We start from the raw sequence: 18056 nt of genomic DNA on the forward strand, positions 1-18056 counted from the left end.
GCAAGAGAGCAGCATGAAGCCTGGTGCCCTTGTTGTGGACTGAAGTCGGAGACCATCGTGGCAGGCCGCACAGGACTTGATGACTGATTGTGGAGGTGGTGGAGAGCTGTCATGAGAAGGACAGGGAAGAGAGGGCCATCACCCATTTCTGTGCCAGGAGACCAGGCAGAGCAGTCAGGGTAATTTGTGGCTCATGGGGAAATGTCCACAGATCAGAGATGCTTCTCCTGTCTGTAGATGGGGCAGTCACAACTGCCTCCCAGGAGAGAGTGTGATAGGCCACAGAAGCCAGCATCCAGGCAAGAATGGTATACGATGATCGCCTATGCGTTATGTCATAGAAAATGTTAGTGTCTGGAGGCTGGACACATCCTGGACACACACCAACTTGGGCCAGGCCTTTCCGGTGGAGACAGGACCCTGAGATCTGCTGTTTCACGATGCACAGGGGCCAGGTTCCATATCCTGGAGCCCACACTCTGCACTTGACAGAGCCAAAAACCACATCCAGCTCCCCAGTGCGCCAGTGAGAAATGGAGAGTTGTTGAAGAACTCTCTTTGTGCTTCAGTCATTCAGGGAAGTTTCCCACGTGGGACTCCTCCGTGGGGTGCCCCATCACTCCATGTATCCCCCTCCTCCCTCTCCCTGCTGGGCAGCCGAGCCCCGGGAGCCTGCGGGCTGGGGAGGGGCCCACGAGTCTCCTGGGTTGCCAGAGGGGCTCCTGGTTCACTCTGGAACAACTTGCCTGCCCCCTAGTGGATTGCTCAAAGAGTCTCTCAGGCCGCGGAAACCTGCGCTGGTCCTGATGGAGAGACTGGGGCCTCCAGCAAGAGGGACTTGTGCAGGGAAGGCCAGGTCAGAGCCTACACGGGAGGTGGCATGGCCAGCCCTTGAGAAGGAGCCGGGCTTGGGTGCCCCACAGCCCCGGGGAACGCAGCAGCCCATCTGGTTTGTCAGTCTCCTCTCAGAGCCTCATGTCCTCACCACTCAATGAAGATGCAGGGTCCTGAGACAGTGCACACAGCAGGTGCTCAGTACATGTGTGGCCTTTCCCTCCTTCTCTGTGTCACTTCGCCTCCCATTCTGTGAGAGTGTAGACTCCACTCTGTCTTTTGAGCAAATCTTGATTGTCATGCACGTGGATTTCCTTAAAGGGAGGCTCACCTGCCACCACAGTAGCCTCCTTCACCTCCCCTGATCTGTCATATTTCTTCCCCACTGAACTTTCCTGGCCAGACCCTGGGGTCACACAAACAGGGTTCAGCCCCACCTTTGCCCTCCAGAAGCCCCCTTCTGCAGGGAGAGGCTGACACAAGACCATACCTAGAGTGTAGTCAGTGATGGACAGGGTAGCCCAGGGCTGAGGGGCCAGAGGAGGTGCCCCTCCCACAGCACGTTGGGATGAAAGGGAGTGTGTCAGGGAAGGATCCTGGAGGCAATGGCAGAAGAACAGAGATTTGGAGAGGAAGGAGTTAGCCAGAAGGAGTGGGAAACAGGGAGCTGGGAAAGAGCCTCCAGGCCGGTGCAGGGGTTGGAGGTGAGGGCATCCACTGCAGCATGAGGACAGTGGTGAGCAGAGGCAGGGCTGTGAGGGGAGCCATGAGCTGACATGCTGCCTGTGCCTGGTGTGCCGGGATCCCAGCTAAGAATCAGATCAACCAAGCTCAGATGCAGAGAACAGCAGAGGAGAAACCAAAAGGCGACCTCAGGAGCTGGCATTGCGAGAGGGGAGATTATTTATTCGATGCCTTCGGGCTAGTTAGTTCCTTAATTTGTTCATTCATCAATTCAGCTTTCTCGTACATGCCTCTTCCTGGGCATTGGACTAAAGGAAGGAACTAGATAAGGTCCCTCCTGTCAAGTGAGGATCAGGCATGGCAGCTACTAATTCCATACCGAGGAGGACTGGGAAAGGGTTTCAGGAGAAGGTGGCATTTTAGGTGGACTTTGAAGGATGTAGAGGCATTCACCAGGTGTTGAAAAAGGGACAAGTCATCTAGGTAGAGAAAATAACAAGAGCAAAGATGCCGCATCATGAGGGGTTTGCAGAAGAGTAAGGAGTGTGTCATAGCCAAAGAGTTGGTTGTGTAGGGGGCAGATGAGGTGGGGCCAGCATGTGTAGGGCCTTGAATGCCAGGCTAAAGTATTTGGGCTTTTCTAAGGAGTCCATCCCAAAGTGTGCCCACCTGAAGAACCAGGGACCAAGCAATTCCAGATCACCCAGCCCTGCAAGGACCTTCTGGAAGCCCATAGCTCCATCTGCCATAGTGAGAACCCAACCTCTAGAAATGCCAGAATGTCCCCTTGCTGGGAATGTACTCCAACGGACAGGTGAATGGTCACAGGCTGCTGGGGGGAAGGCAGGGGGCCTTCATTGGCACCAGCTGGCATTGACTCATCATGAAAGCCATGACTTGGGGCTCCATCTCTGGGGTCCCATCTGAGCATGTGCATGGAAGCCCATGCGAATGCCATGCTGGCTCATCCTGAGGGCTTCCTCAGACTCACCTGGAAGGTGCTGTCCTCACCCCTGTTCTGCAGAAGAGGAAGTTGTGTGCTCACTGAGGCTGCCTCCCCTGGGAACCCTCCAGGGACCATTGCTGTTTTTCTGGGCTTTTGTAGCCCTGCATCACCACCTCAGATCAGGAGACAGATGGGCTGACACATACAAGGCACTTCACCCTCCAAGCCTCCAGTTCCTCATCTGTAAAGTGCGCAAATAACTCTCATTTTAGAGAGTGGGCATGGTTGAGACAATGTGCATGAAGCTCCTGGCACACACCTGGCCCACAGCAGGTAGCAGGTAAGTGGGGAAATAAATGAGACATAAACCCTCCCAGGAGGAAACGGCCAGCCCCGGACTGGGGCATGATGCAGGATCCAGGTGGGCGTGGGCCTTCTTCCTTTGTCCCTAGCTGATGGAGGAAGGTTAGAGAGAGGTGAGAACCCTGGTGTGTGTTGTGAGGGGGGAAATATGGTTTGGCTGTGTCCCCAACCAAATCTCATCTCGAATTGTAATCTGAATGACGTGTCAAGGGAGGGACCTGGTGGGAGGTGATTGGATCATGGGGGTGGTTTCCCCAGGCTGGTCTCATGGTAGTGAGTGAGTTCTCATGAGATCTGGTTGTTTTGTAAGTGTCGGGCGCTTCCCCCTTCTCTCTCTCTCTCTCTCAACACCATATAAGAGTTGCCTTGCTTCCCTTTGCCTTCTGCCATGATTGTAAGTTTCCTGAAGCCTCCGCAACCATGCAGAACTGTGAATCAATTAAACCTCTTTTGTTTATGAATTACCCAGTCTCAGGTAGTATCTTTATAGCAGTGTGAAAACAGACCAATGTAGGGAGTCTAGTTACATGCAGTATGTCAGCTTTGGAGCCAGAGTTTCCTCCTAGAGTCCTTAGGAGCCTCTAAGAACAGAGCTGACTCAGCCCGTCTCAGCAAGGGCAGTTGAGGGAGTGAGCAGAGGGGCAAGAGCTGCTCCCACCATACAGCCTTCCAGAGGGCCCAAGAGCATGAAGACCCATGGCTGAATCTAGACACACCCTGACAAACAGCACACATGCACACAACAGGTACTTGGACACACATCACACATATGGACACACATGGTATGCACACAGATACATGTGTCACTGCCCCAGATTTTGGGACAGGAAGGGATGTACCACTGCCCCAGATTTTGGTGCTCAGACACGCTCAGACACATAACATACACAGTAAAGCCACATACATGTAGACACACCAAGGCCATAAATGCATGTACACAGAAACACACGGACACATAAATGCACATATACACAGACAACATGCACAGATGCCCACAGATGAGCACATACATGCAGACACAGACACAATGACAACCCACACATGTCCACAGGCACAGGCACAGGCTCACTGTCACTTGCCTGCAAAGGGCCCTTTCAGCTCTGGTGTCCACTTAAATATACAAGGTCACACAGATCTGTTCACCCACCCCACCCCCCAAGTCACATCTGCACCACACTTCTTAGCTGAGCATGTGTTCACACGCACTGCCTCCTTGATCTAACAGCAGCCTCATAAGGCAGTTAGGGCAGGGGCCTGGACCCTCCTGTGCAGTGAGGAACAGAAGGCCTAGAGGCGCCAACAGACCAGCCTGGGCCACTTGGCTCCTGGCGGGTGTCTTAGTCAGCTTGGGCTGCTGTAACTGAATAACACAGATTGGAGGGCTTCAACAATAGATATTTGCTTCTCACCGTTTTGGAGCTTGGAAGTCCCAGATCAAGGTGCCGTCAGGGCCTGGCACTGGTGAGGCCTCTCTTAGAGGTTCGCAGATGGCCCCTTGTTGCTGTGCTCTCCCTTGGTGGAAAGAGCTAGCTCACTGGCCTCTTCTCACAAGGGCACTAATCCCATTTGTGAGGGCTCCAGCCTTATAATCTGATCACCTCTCAAAGGTCCCACCTCCTAAGCCATCACATTGGGACTGGGGTTTCGACATAGGAATGTGGGCGGAGAACACAGGCCTTCAGTCCACAGTAGGAAAGGGGAGTCCTGGTTGAGCTCCAGTCTCCTCCTGCCCAGCTGTGGTGCCAGGGCACAAACCCATGCATATGCTCATGGATGCTCATGGCAGACACACAGCTATGCACCCAGAGGGGCTTCAGGAGTCACCTAGACCATGTACTCATTTTACAGATGAAGAAACTAGAGCCCCGAGAGAAAATCCATAGCCCTAAAGGGGGCCACCCAGAGGGCCTGTGGAGAAACCAGGGCCACATCTCTGTCCCTTTCCCCCACCCCACCCCACAGCTGTCCCACACACACAGACACAATCACACACAAGCCATGGGCACATTCCACAGATACACACGTGCAGATCCTCCCTGCTCAACACTCCTGCAGGCTCGCAGGGTCAGATGTGGTGTTTCCACAGTCCTCTCATTTAACTCTCATGATGATATGGGATGTAAGAGTAACTGGCTCCGTTTTGCATTTCAGGAAACTGAGGCATAGAAAGGTTAGGCCCAAAGTTGCACAGGTAGGGACAGGCAGTGGCATCTCCCAAAGCCAATTCTACAATCACCATCACATCCTTACATACCTCTTGTCTCTTACACACACACGCACACACACACACACACACACACACAGGGGCACCCTGGCATCTGTGGGCACAGCAGCCCTCAGGCAGAACATTTTCCCAACAACCACCACTTCAAAGTTTTCGTGCCAGCTCCCCCCTCCTAAGGGGTCTTTTGAGGAAAGGATAAGTTTGTTTGGGGCTTAACCTGCCCACTTGGCCCCGCCCCTCTCCCCTCAGTTGGGGAAATGAATTCCACGTGTGCCTGATCTTGCCTGCTCTGAAATCACCCGCGAGGATTTGGTGAGCACTCTTTGATGTTGGAAGCCAATTTAATAAGTTGGCTGTTGGGTTTTTTTTTCTTTTTTTTCTTTTTTTCTGTAAGACAGAACTCTCATCTCATTTTCCTGAAAACTGAGGAATTCTCACCTTCCCTCCTCCATCTTGAGTTTCTGAGTTCCTGTGTCCCAAGACCTGGACTCCTGACACAGTGCTCACAGACACCTGAAGGTTTAGGCTGCCTTGGGGAGGAGAGGCAGGGAAGGAGGCAACGTGCTGGTTTGGGGAGGAGAGGCAGGGAAGGAGGCAGTGCACTTTGAGCATTTCCTATGGGCCAGGCCCTGTGTTAGAAGCTCTGAATCCTCTCAATGCCCCTTTTAGAGATGACAAAACAGATATGTTGCAAGTGGGAGGCCAGCTGAGCCTGGAGCCCTCGTCTGCCTGGCTTCTCTTCCTCGTCCCAGCCTTGCTTCTGCCCAAAGCAGCTGTGCCACCTGGGGCAAATGACCTCCTCCCCCTGGGCCTTGGGCCCTGCAGCCAGCAGTGGGCACAGGGCTCCTCAGGGTCGGCTCTCGTGGTAATGAGCTCTCTGCATCAAAACCATTTGCCGAGGACAAAGCACCATGTGAAAGGAGGGGAGGGTTTCTATTTTTATTGTTTTGGTGTTGAGAGGCAAGTTCAACTCTAGGATTCTTATGGGAATGCATCAATTACTATCACTCTGGGCACTTAGTAACAAGCACCAGGTTGGCCACCAGGGAGCTCAGCAAGGAAGTCTTTGAAGGAAGTGGAGCAGGGAGGGGGAAGGGGTATCCACAGGAGGCTCTGCGCTGGTGCAGGCACCTGCCCCACACCGTTCTACTCAGGGCCTGGCCAAGGTCTTCCCGGAGCTCTGGGTCCCTGCCGTGTCCTGACGGGCTTTGGCAAAGTCTGCCCTGATTTCTTGGTTTATGAAGTCTTACTAAGGGTCTCTGGAGAAAAAGGAGAAACAAGAATCACAAAGCGACCACTGAAAGCCACAGTCGTAGCTTTTACAGCCCCACCCTGCTGACGGGGAGCTCCTTTCACTTCCTTCGTGCTCCTGGGCCGCGAGCAGCCCAGCCATGGGCACACGCCACCTGCCCTGCCTTGAACTTTAGGGATCTGAGGCTGGGAAAGGTGAAGTGTCTTTTCCAAGGCCATGCCGTTGCTGATTCATCTGCAGGTGTGGCTTCAAGTACAGTGGCCTCCTAGGAGATGGGGAACTACCCCAGCTTCCACCCCTACTCAGGACATGACCTTGGGCGGCTGGGAGGCCATGGTGAGGGCTTCTGTGACTCCCAGGTAATATACAGATCCAGGGTAGGGACCATGGACTCCTACACACTTTCCTTTTCTCACTTGCTGCCCACAGGTGCCAGGAACAGGGTGGAGCTGGGTCACTGCCGTTACCCAGAGAAGAAAGCCAGGCTCTGAGGGACAGCCAGGGTCTCGCAGCAACCTGGCTGGCAGGGGAGGTTTTTGCGCCTGTTTTGCGGGGGCAGAGGAGAGAGGGGGCCACTGTGTGGAGTGTCTCTGTGATGTCTGACGAAAAGTGCTTCTGTGGGCACTGCTGCTTGAGTTTGTGGCTACCCCAAGACATGGTTGCGGGGGGTATGGGGGGGCCCTTTGTTCCCTCCCCCGATCTCCACCAGACTCCTCAAAATCCCCAGATAGAAAGATAAATCACTTCTGCAGATATGGGAAATACATAAAGTGGGGATAAAAACATTTTTAGGAAACTTGGCTTCAAAAAAATAAAAATCAAATTATAACATACAGTGCAAGCAAAAATTTGGTAACTGCTTTGTAAATGCGGCTCCAAGACAAGTTCTTATCCAGCCTGTCCTGTCCTGAGCCCCTCCTGCAGAGATTCTGTGTGTGTGTGTGTGTCTGTCTGTCTGTCTGTGATCTCATCTCCAGACAAGTAGAGGGGCACGTGGTGTTCCACACCCATGACGAGTGTGTGCACCTGGTGAGCTTATGTGCAGGACTGAGGTGCGGAGACCCTCCCCTGCCTGCCTGGAGGTCTGGGAGGCTCCCACATCAGGTGGTGCCCACTGCGACTAACCTCTGCTCTCCTCTCTCCCTCTAAGCCAAGAAGATGAAAACATTTCTGGCACTTTCTAAAGTTTCTGTCCAGAAAAGCCATCAGCTGAGGGGGCGCAGGATGACAAATGGCTGCCGGATCTGCAGGTTCCGGGTTCTGAGACAGGATGGGCAGGGTGAGGGCTGGGAGCTGGGATTTTCAGTAGTGCCTGAAGGGACAGACCGGGGCAGGGGACTTGGTGGAAGGCGGCTGGTGCATAAGAGACTCAAGAGGTCACATTCCCTGGGTGCTGAGCACCGATGGACGGATGTGCCGATGTCTTGGTGGTCCGGGATCTCCTGAGTCTTACATGGGCAGGGCAAGCTCCGTCAACTGGCAAAAAAGAAGTGTCAGTAGTTACCAGTGCTGTGGGGGCCACCACGCTGGGAAATGAGCTGCAGGGTGACAGCAGGGCCCATCTAGAGTGTGTGACCTGTGCCACCTCCTGACTGAAGCAGCATTTGACTGAGACCAGGATGACAGAAAGGGCATTCCAGGTACAGGAACAGCAAGAGCAAGCGGCCGGAGGTAGGAAGAACATGGTGTGCTTTAGGGACAGCGAGGAGGCCCGTGAGCAGGTGGTGAGCAGCAGAAGGTGGCAGGAGAGGCCGGGCCAAGGGGCAGGCACTGGCTGGACAGCTCAGGGCCTTGGAGGCTGCACGAAAGGCTGCTTAGTCTTAGGGCAATGGGACAGCCTGGAAGGCTTAGAAGCAGCAACCTGTCCTATCCATCATGTCTGTCACTTTTGTTATTGTTGTTGTTTTGAGACAGAGTCTTGCTCTGTCACCCAGGCTGCAGTGCAGTGGCACGATCTCCGCTCACTGCAACCTCCGCCTCCTGGGTTCAAGCGATTCTCATGCCTCAGCCTCCCAAGTAGCTGAAATTACAGACGCCTGCCACACACCTGGCTAATTTTTGTGTTTTTAGTAAAGATGGGATTTCTCCGTGTTGGCCAGGCTGGTCTCCAACTCCTGACCTCAAGTGACCTGCCCACCCCGGCCTCCCAAAGTGCTGGGATTACAGGCGTGAGCCACCACGCCCGGCCCATGTTTGTATTTTTAAAAGATAATTCTGGCTGCCGGGTAGAGATGGATGGAAGGGAACTGGCTAGGAGCCTGCGGCGGGCCACCTGAGAGGCGTGGTGGCTTGGGCCAGGGTGGGTGCAGGGAGGTGGAGAAGCCAGCCGGAGGAGGGATGTGTGATGGAGTGGGGGCTGCTAGGCACACACACATCCTGTGTGCAGGATCTGAGCCTGGGGCCTGGGAGGGGGCAAGGACTCCCACCTGCCTCCCCAGAGGCTCTGGAGGCTCCAGACTTGCTAATGGATAGGGGTAGGTGTGGAGACGCCAGGAGCTCGGGATGGTGTTGGGCTGTCTGACTGGGGATGCTGGAGGACCAGGTTTCAAGGGTTGCTGGAGCTTTGCAATCCGTGGTGCTGTGAAGCCCCAGAAGGAACCATTGAGTGAGCAGCCAGAGCTACGGGAGCCTGGTGCCCAGTGGGGTGGGAGCCCGAGACGTGTACTGGGTGTCATTAGTGTCTGGGTAGAGAGGGAGGCCCCAAGAAGGGGAGGATGAGCTGGTGCCAGAGGAGGAGGCCAGGGAAGAGAGTTTTTAGGAAAAGGAGGGCAGCAGGGCGAACGCTGCTGAGCAGTCAGGTTGAGAACTGAAACTGCCCCCGGATCTGGTGACATGGACGGAGGTCACCGGAGACCTTCCGAAGAGCCCTCTGGCCCGAGGGGGTGGAAGTCAGACTGCGGGGGCCGAGGAGGGAGTGGGAGGTGAGGAAGTGAAGTCAGCGGCAGCCACCAGCTCCTGAGAAGTTGAGCTCTGAGTGGAGATGAGCAGTGGGGTGGGCGCTGGTAGGGAGGCAAGGCCAGAGGAGGGCTCACTCCTCAGGACACAGGGAGGAGAACGGGAGGAGAGGCCCTCCACGTAAGGGAAGGGAGAAGAGGGCCACGGGGGAGCTGAGGACCGAGTCCAGCCGAAGAGCCCAACGGGCCCAGACAAGAGCAAGATCTGCCACACAACAGTCAGGGCCAGGCCTGAGCCCTGCGTTCACATCATGCTGCCTGTCCCGCAGGCCATCCATCACTCTGCAAAGGAGAAGGGCCCCAGCCGTGTGAAGGCCTTTCTACCAGCACAAGCTGGCTCTGCCTCTAAGAGGCTGGCATGTCCCTGTGAAAAGGGTGTCCCTGTGTGTCTGCACCCCGGGAGGCTCGCCATCCTATGCTGGCGTCTGCCCACGCACTCACTCTCTTTCCCTCTCCCCCTTGCTGGGAGCCCCTCTGGACCCTGATGTGTGTGGCAAGGGGGAACTCAGATGAACGGCAGCAACTCCTGCCCTGAGGCACCGCTGTGCCCCAGGCTCCCTGGGGTCCCAAGGCCTTGGCCCCCCAACTGCAGGAGGGGAAAGGCTGCTGTGACCTGCCCTGTTCACATCAGTCCCGCCTGGTTGGAGGATGCTCAGCCTGGGCTGCTCCAACTGTGGTCCCTTCCCAGGAAGCCCATATTGCTTGTCTTTGAGGATGGGAAGAGGTGGCCTTGGGTGTGGGGGGGGGGCATCTTGGAAGAACTGAGCAGAGCCCGTTGGAAGTTTTGATGAAGGGTGCATTCTGGGCAGGGAGACAGCAAGCCTGAGCTCTGGCCCAGGCACTGATGTGGTGTCAATGTAGCACTCCAGGTGGGGCCCTGCCCTTCCCCAGGCTCAGCCTCCCTACCAGTGCAATCAGCCAGTCAGCCTCTATGGTCTCTGGGACCTTCTTGGCAATTGGCGACACCTGTGCCCCTTGCCCTCCGACCCTCTGCAGACTGCCTGCCCACTGATGGGGTGGAAGTGGGTAGGGAAGAGCACTTTGAAGTAAAATGTTATTAACTTTTCTCCCTTCCCCAACCCCATCCATATTGCCCTCAGTGAGGGACATGGGTTCTAGGGGACAGAGGACAGAGGGAAGAGACAAACCACCAAGCAGGCACAAGCTCTCTGAGAATCTGCTTCACATGGCCCCCAAAATGTGGGTGCTCTTTTTATCTAAAAATTCCTCATCTGCAGAAATAGTCTGAATAGCAATAAATGCATGATAATGTTTACCAAATCATGACCTGTAGTCAGCTCAAAATGGAAAGATTCTGCATTCTCTGAAATAGAGATAGGCTTTGCAAATCCTGGAGTGTCCACATGTTGCAATCCTGTAGTGTCCACATGTTGCAATCCAGATGCAGTCACTGCGGGTATGTTTATGGTTTTTGTTTTTTGTTTTCTGAGTCAGAGTTTTGTTCTTGTCGCCCAGGCTGGAGTGCAATGGCCCAGTCTCCTCTCACTGCAACCTTGGCCTCCTGGGTTCAAGCGATTCTCCTGCCTCAGCCTCCTGAGTAGCTGGGACTATAGGCACCCGCCACCATGCCCAGCTACTTTTTGTATTTTTAGTAGAGACGGGGTTTCACCATGTTGGCCAGGTTGGTCTCGAACTCCTGACCTCAGGTGATCCACCTGCCTCGACCTCCCAAAGTGCTGGGATTACAGGCATGAGCCACCATGCCTGGCCTACTGTGGGTATGTTTATAAAGTACTCTGAACAATACAGGAAGGTGCTCAGGACAGTGAGCTGAGGGCACAGGTCAGGATGAGAAGTGATCTGGGCCACATGACCTCACGCACGCCAAGCACATGAGAAACAGGTGTGTGGGAGCCCTGCTGAAGTGCTAACAGCAGCTGCCTCCCAGGAGTAGAAAGATGGGGATTATTGAATATTTGAAGAATTCTGTATTTTCCAAGTTTTCCACACTAGGCGGGAAATACTTTTATAATCAGAAAAATAACAAATACCAAATGCAAAACAAAAGCGTCCAAGCTTTTTGGGAAATCTCTCTTACTCACCCAGGTCTGATGTCCACAGGTGCGGGGAGGGGCCTGGGGAAGCCTGCCTTCCCCCCAGCCAGTAGGTCTCTTCGATGCCCTTCCCTTGGAAGAGAGAGGGAAGGGGATGGGAAGGTCCCTCCCCATGCAAACCTCCTCAAGCTGAAGAGCAAGGACAAAATGTGTGATTCAACAGCTCCATGGAGAGCAGCCTAGAGCCTGGAGATTGAAATCCTGGCTCTGCTGCCTCCTAGCTGTGTGACTTTGGCCAACTTACTTTACTTCTCTGTGCCTCCATTGCCTCAGTACCTCACAAAGTTGTAAAGATTAAATAAGTTAATATTTCTCTGTTAAAGAAATAACCCAGCCGAGTGCGTGGTGGCTCACACCTATAGTCCTAGCCTTTTGGGAAGCTGAGGCAGGTGGATCACTTGAGGTCAGGAGTTCAAGACCAGCCTGGCCAGCGTGAAGAAACTCCATCTCTACTAAAAAATACAAAAATTAGCTAGGCACGGTGGCACATGCCTGTAATCACAGTTATTCGGGAGGCCGAGGCATAAGAATCACTTGAACCTGGGAGGTGGAGGTTGCAGTGAGCCAAGATCGTGCCACTGCTCTCCAGCCTGGGAAAGAAAGAAAGAAGAGAGAGATTGAGAGAGAGAGAGAGAGAAAAGAATCATGAGCCCTGTGATCAGCAGATCTAGAGTGCTAAGATCTCACTATCTGTGATTCTCTCCAACCTTCACAATGGAAGGACCTGGTATGGTGGCCTCCCCTGGGGTGGGAGTGCAGCTCCTGAAGGTCAGGAGCGAGGGGGCTTGAGAACATGAGGGTTGGGGCTGGCTGGGCTGGAGGTTCCATGTCCCATCCTGGGCCAGGGCTCTATGGGATGAATATTGTCCTTGGAGCCCTTGGGCCAGCCTGAAGAGCCTAAGGTTGGCATGCTGCCCTCCCCATACCTCTCTGCCCTCCGCACACCTCTCTGCCCTCCACACACCTCTCTGCCCTCCGCACACCTCTCTGCCCTCCCCACACCTCTCTGCCCTCCGCACACCTCTCTGCCCTCCCCACACCTCTCTGCCCTCCGCACACCTCTCTGCCCTCCCCACACCTCTCTGCCCTCCGCACACCTCTCTGCCCTCCCCACACCTCTCTGCCCTCCGCACACCTCTCTGCCCTCCCCACACCTCTCTGCCCTCCGCACACCTCTCTGCCCTCCCCACACCTCTCTGCCCTCCCCACACCTCTCTGCCCTCCCCACACCTCTCTGCCCTCCGCACACCTCTCTGCCCTCCCCACGACTCTCTGCCCTCCCCATGACTCTGCCCTCTCCACGCCTCTCTGCCCTCCCCACAACTCTCTGTGTCCCTTTCTGGCATAAGTCATCCATTCCTCAGGACGCCCAGTGTTCACCCCCCTAAATAAGACACATCTGCTCTGACTTATTCCAGCTCACTCTCCCCAACCCCAGCCATCCAGAGCAAAGGATTCCACATTTGCTGGCCTTCACAGGCTGTGTGATCATGAACAAGTTGCTGCCCGTCTCTGTGCTGCACCCTCCTGCACCGACATTCCACAGTGTAATGAAGTGAGTCCCATATGGCACCGAATTTCTGGGACCCAGTGCATCAGGCCTTTAAGCTAGATTGCTCCGGTCTCCCTGCCAGACCTGGCTTCAGCTTAGGAATTTGAGGAAGAGGAGGTGGGGTAGGAAGAAAAGTCACTGAAAGGAATGCTGTACCATTGCCTTTATAGAATGATAATGTTGAGAGAGAATGCACAGGTTACAGACCTTTCTCTGCCTTTGAGGTAATCATGAGCATTAACAACCCAACATTACACTGTAACAGCAGAGAACTGGCCTTGGGGCTGGTGGGTACACAGAGAAGGCATGGCAGTCACTGTTTGTAGGGAAAGAGGAGGAGGATGAGTGTTCCTGGGTCAGGGTAGGCTGCAGTGAGAGGTGATGTCTGATCTGGGGTTCTGAGGGATGGGCAGGAGCCCAACAGTGCTATGGAGAAGGCACAGGCTTTGGAGCCATGAGATCTGAATTACGAGCTATGTGACTTTGACAAGCCACTCTGCCTCTTTAATTGAATTTTTTCAACTGTAAAATGGGGACAACGATGCTCCTTTCATTATTACTATGAGTGATAAATATTTTGATGTGTGTTGTACACTGGTGTGCTACACAGATAGGTCATCAGGAGAAGTGACTTCTCTGTCCTGGCCTTTCCTCTCACAAGGAGCAAGATGGCTCCCAGGAAGCAATGTTTCTTTAGAATTTGGAGAGCATAGAGGGCATGTAAAGGTGACCAGCTACATCCCCAACTTGGGCAGCCACATCAGTCAGATAAGAATCTTTCCTGCTTCCCACAGAAACTGGATCCTTGGAGACTTTTCCCACAAAGACCACAAAATTCTCTCGCCTGCAGCTCAGTCTGACCTCTGATATCAATTTGGTAGCTTTCATCAAGGCTGAGCAGTATCTGGACAGTGCTTCGGCTGACATGAATTCTGTATGCTGAGAAGAAAGGCAGTCATCAGATCATCACCTGGTGACAGCATACCTAGTATTTGGTAAAATCGTTAAGAGGCTGCAATGACTGCAGTTCCAATCAATCCAATCAATCATACACATAGTGATGATTTATGCAATACCCTTCTTCTGGGCCTCTTGTCCCTCTAAATTGTTGGAACACTAAAAGAGACCCAGAGGCAAAGCAAATTACATAGGTTGAGTGCTAAGGGGAACTCACGATGGAGTCAGAACCCCTAGGAACATAATTTCTACTTGTAAGCAAGTCTGTGAAGGCTGAGTCTGAGAAGATACACAGTTTTTAGTTTTCTTTTAAGAGCAGGACTTCCCAGTAGAGCCATAGCGTCCAGTTATGCAGGATGTATGTACCCTGAACATTAAGGAGCAACTACCTACACAGCCAGAGGCAGAGGACCTGGCGCTTCAACATCTTAGCTGCTCTAGCCAAGCCATCATGGTAGCTCCTGCTGCCAGTAAGGGCCAAAAACGCTGGGGATGTCTTCACGGTGGTGTCAGGACTGCCCCAGCATAAAAGGAGGTGGCACGTGACCAATTAAAAAAAAACACTTTAAAGGGTCTCCTCTTTGTACAATGGGGAAACTAAGGCCTACAGGAAGAACATTTTGCCCAAAGACACTAAGCAAGCCAGTTGCAGAGCCAGGGCTAGGACCCAGATTTCCTGCCTCTTGAGTCATTGTTTTCTCTGCTAATGCCCTCATGAGATCACCACAAATATTGTGTGGAAAGTTAAAAGAGCCAATGACATATATCATCTCCTTCTATTAGGTTGGTGCAAAAGTAATTGCAGCTTTAGCCATTAGCTGTTTTTTTTCTTTTTCTTTTTCTTTTTTTTTTTTTTTTTTGCGATCTCGGTTCACTGCTCAGCCTCCCGGGTTTGGTGGTTCACGCCTGTAATCCCAGCACTTTGGGAGGCCAAGGCAGGTGGATCACAAGGTCAGGAGATCAAGACCATCCTGGCTAACATGATGAAACCCTGTCTCTACTGAAAATACAAAATATTAGCCAGGTGTGGTGGCATGCGCCTGTAATCCCAGCTACTCGGGAGGCTGAGGCAGGAGAATGGCGTGGTCATTAGTTTTAATGCCAAAATGGCTATTACTTTTGCACCAACATAGTAGTTGCTTTCCTGAAAACTAGGGTATGCCACCACCAGGTGGTGATTTGGTTACCAAGAACTATATTAAACAGCCAGGCCGCACAGGTTACTGAAAGAGTCTCTCTCCGGGCAGGATAGAAGTGTGAGATACTCATGCAGCCCTGTGGACTCCATCTGGGAAGCCGTGTTGACAGTGTCCCCAAAGAGGCAATACCAAGGCATCGTGAGACCCACGACCCCTGCTGCACAGGGCCCTGAAACTCGAATGTACCCAGTGAGCTCCAGCAGGTCTTGGACCAGAGAGAGAGCCCAGTGACAGCCTCACCCTTCTCTACCCTCCGTGCCATTCCCCACTGCACGTCCTGGGCTCCAGTTGCGGGGTGAGGATAAAGCTAACTGGAGTCTCCAATGACATCCAGAGAGGAGCTGATGCTTGTGCCAGGCTCTGTGCTGGAGGTGAGGGGCCGTAGATAGATCAGAGCCCCTCCCTGCTCTTGGGCAGCTCCCAGCCTAGTGGGGAGAGATGTGTAACCTGCAATCAAGGCTGTGATGAAAGAAGCACCAGGACTGTGCCAGCACCAAAAAGGGCCTCTAACCCAGCCCAGGGGACTTGCTGGAGAAGAGGATACATGTGCTCTGTTTTGAGGGATGAGAGAATGAGTGGGCAGGGAACAGCAGGTGCAGAGGCACAGAGGCAGGGAACCCGTGTGTGTGAAACTGCACACAGCTGAGTGTGGATGGAGGGCCATGCAGGAAGTGGTGGGAGATGCGATTGGAGAGGCTATGGCAGTGGCGGGGCTGTGGTGGCAGTGCCAATGGACTTTATCCTGCAGGCGAGGGGAACCATGGTGGAAGGAGTAGGGACATGGGAAGGGTATACTCATGACTCTGAGGGCTCTCCCAGACCCATCCCAGCAATCATTTGGTTGTTTGCATGACCACAGAAGGTTTCTGTCCTGCCTCTTCCATCAGACTATCAGCATCACATATTCTCTTTTTTTTTTTTTTGGAGACAGAATCTTACTCTGTTGCCCAGGTTGGAGTGCAGTGGCTCCATCTTGGCTCACTGCAACCTCCACCTCCCGGGTTCAAGCGATTTTTGTGCCTCAGCCTCCCGAGTAGCTGAGATTACAGGCGTGCGCCACCACGCCCAACTAATTTTTGTATTTTTAGTAGAGACAGGGTTTCTCCATGTTGGCCAGGCTGGTCTCAAACTCCTGACCTCCTGTGATCCCCCTGCCTGGGCCTCCCAAAATGCTCAGGCTACAGGCGTGAGCCACCGTGCCTGGCCAGACTCTCTTATTTATAACATAATTAGGACCTCAAAATAATGTAAGGAAAAAGAAACATAAAATGTTTTTACTATAGAGTTTTAGAATCTCAGACATCCAGAAGCATGCCACTGGAGGCGTCTCAGCCAGCGCCCCAGGGAAGATTGGGAGATGGATGTGGCCCCCTCACCCTGGAGGCCCCTAGCCCATACCTGAATGCAGGCCAGCCCTGATGCAAATGGGCACGTTGGGTGCATGCCTCTTCCAGAAGTCACCCACAGAGCCAAGGATATCCAGAGCCATGTTATTGATCTCGGCCGCATGCTGACTCCCATTGCACTGAGGCAGCCCCCACACCACCATGTAGGCGTCCCCAGTGGTCTCCACCTAGAAACCACAGCCTTCACAATCCAGCGTGAGAACATATCCTCGCTGGCCCACCACACATTCTGCTACACATGGCTGCTTCTTGGGAGTCCCAACCTGCCCCGTGGGTCTCTGGCCCGCAGTGCCATCTTTGCCAGGCCTCCAGTGCCAAGCACTTTAGCAACGATTGGATCTGTACATTTCAGATCACCTTTGTCTGTATTCCAGGTGACAGTGGCTTTTTTTTTTTTTTTTTGTCTCTGGCCTGAGTCCACGAGCTCCTTGGTGGCAGACCTGGGTACCCCATCTGCTCAAGGCCATACTGGCAGATCAGGGATTAATTTGGAGAGGACCGTATATATTTAGAGGACGCCTCCAATTTTCCAAACCCTGCTGGCCTTCCAAAGGTGTACTGGAAAGAATGTAGGTTTTGGAATGAGACAGATGTAGGTTCAAGCCCTGGCCCTGCCATTTACCTGGACGACTTCACCTGGGTGAGCCTCAGTTTCCTCTTATGTGGAATGAATGTTAGAGGTGAAGTATTTACAGAAGCAGGCATACCAGTGCTGAATACACAGAGGCTGCTGTCGTCCTCCTCCTCATCATCACGGTTTTGGAATCTCCTAACTGGAAGGTGCTTTGTTGGTCACCCACCCAATTTCCCCCACCCCAGTTGCTGTCCTTGCCCACTCACATCCCTCAATAGGAAAGTCTCTCCTTCTTCAGTAGCCACTTCTCTCTTTAGGCAACTCCGATTTTCTTTCTTTCCTCTTTCTTTCTTTCCTCCTTTCTTTCTTTCTTTCTTTCTTTCTTTCTTTCTTTCTTTCTTTCTTTCTTTCTTTCTTTCTTTCTTTCTTTCTTTCTACCAAGGTTGCCCAGGCTGGAGTGCAGTGGCGTGATCTCAGCTCACTGCAACCTCCGCCTCCTGGGTTCAAGTGACTCTCATGCCTCAGCCTCCCAAGTAGCTGGGACTACAGGCGTGAGCCACCATGTTTGGCTAATTTTTGTATTTTTTGTATAGATGGGGTTTCACCATGTTGGCCAGGCTGGTCTTGAACTCCTGACCTCAGGTGATCTGCCTGGCTCAGCCTCCCAAAGTCCTGGGATTACAGGTGTGAGCCACTACCCCCAGCTGCAACTCTGATTTTCAAAACTTGAGTTGAGTTAAAACCTGCCTTTCACCGGCTGGTTCCAGCTCCACCCCCTGAACTGGACCCATATACCTTTCCTAAGCACCTTCCTCTGTTCCTAAGTCCCTGTTCTAGGTGCTTGGAACACAGATGTGAATGAAGCATAGCCTTCTCCCCTGCCACAGGCCAAGCCTGCCAGGGTGAAGACAGTGACTCTACCCTCTGAGTCTTTCCCGGCTCCTGCACTGTTCCTCCTACAGCAAGTACATGTTGGCTTCACTGGGCCTGGGCGGCAGAGCCTCCCTTGCCAGGCACTTCTGCACTTAGCGCCTGG

General features: G+C 53.3%; 1 pseudogene; it reads right to left on the reverse strand.

The window, feature by feature from the left end:
* Positions 1-4619: 4619 nt before the first annotated feature.
* Positions 4620-18056, reverse strand: part of LOC100982348 (guanylate cyclase D-like) — a 38017-nt pseudogene continuing 24580 nt past the window's right edge.

Source organism: Pan paniscus, chromosome 9 (genome assembly GCF_029289425.2).
Source record: "Pan paniscus chromosome 9, NHGRI_mPanPan1-v2.0_pri, whole genome shotgun sequence".
In the NCBI taxonomy this organism is placed as follows: Eukaryota; Metazoa; Chordata; class Mammalia; order Primates; family Hominidae; genus Pan; species Pan paniscus.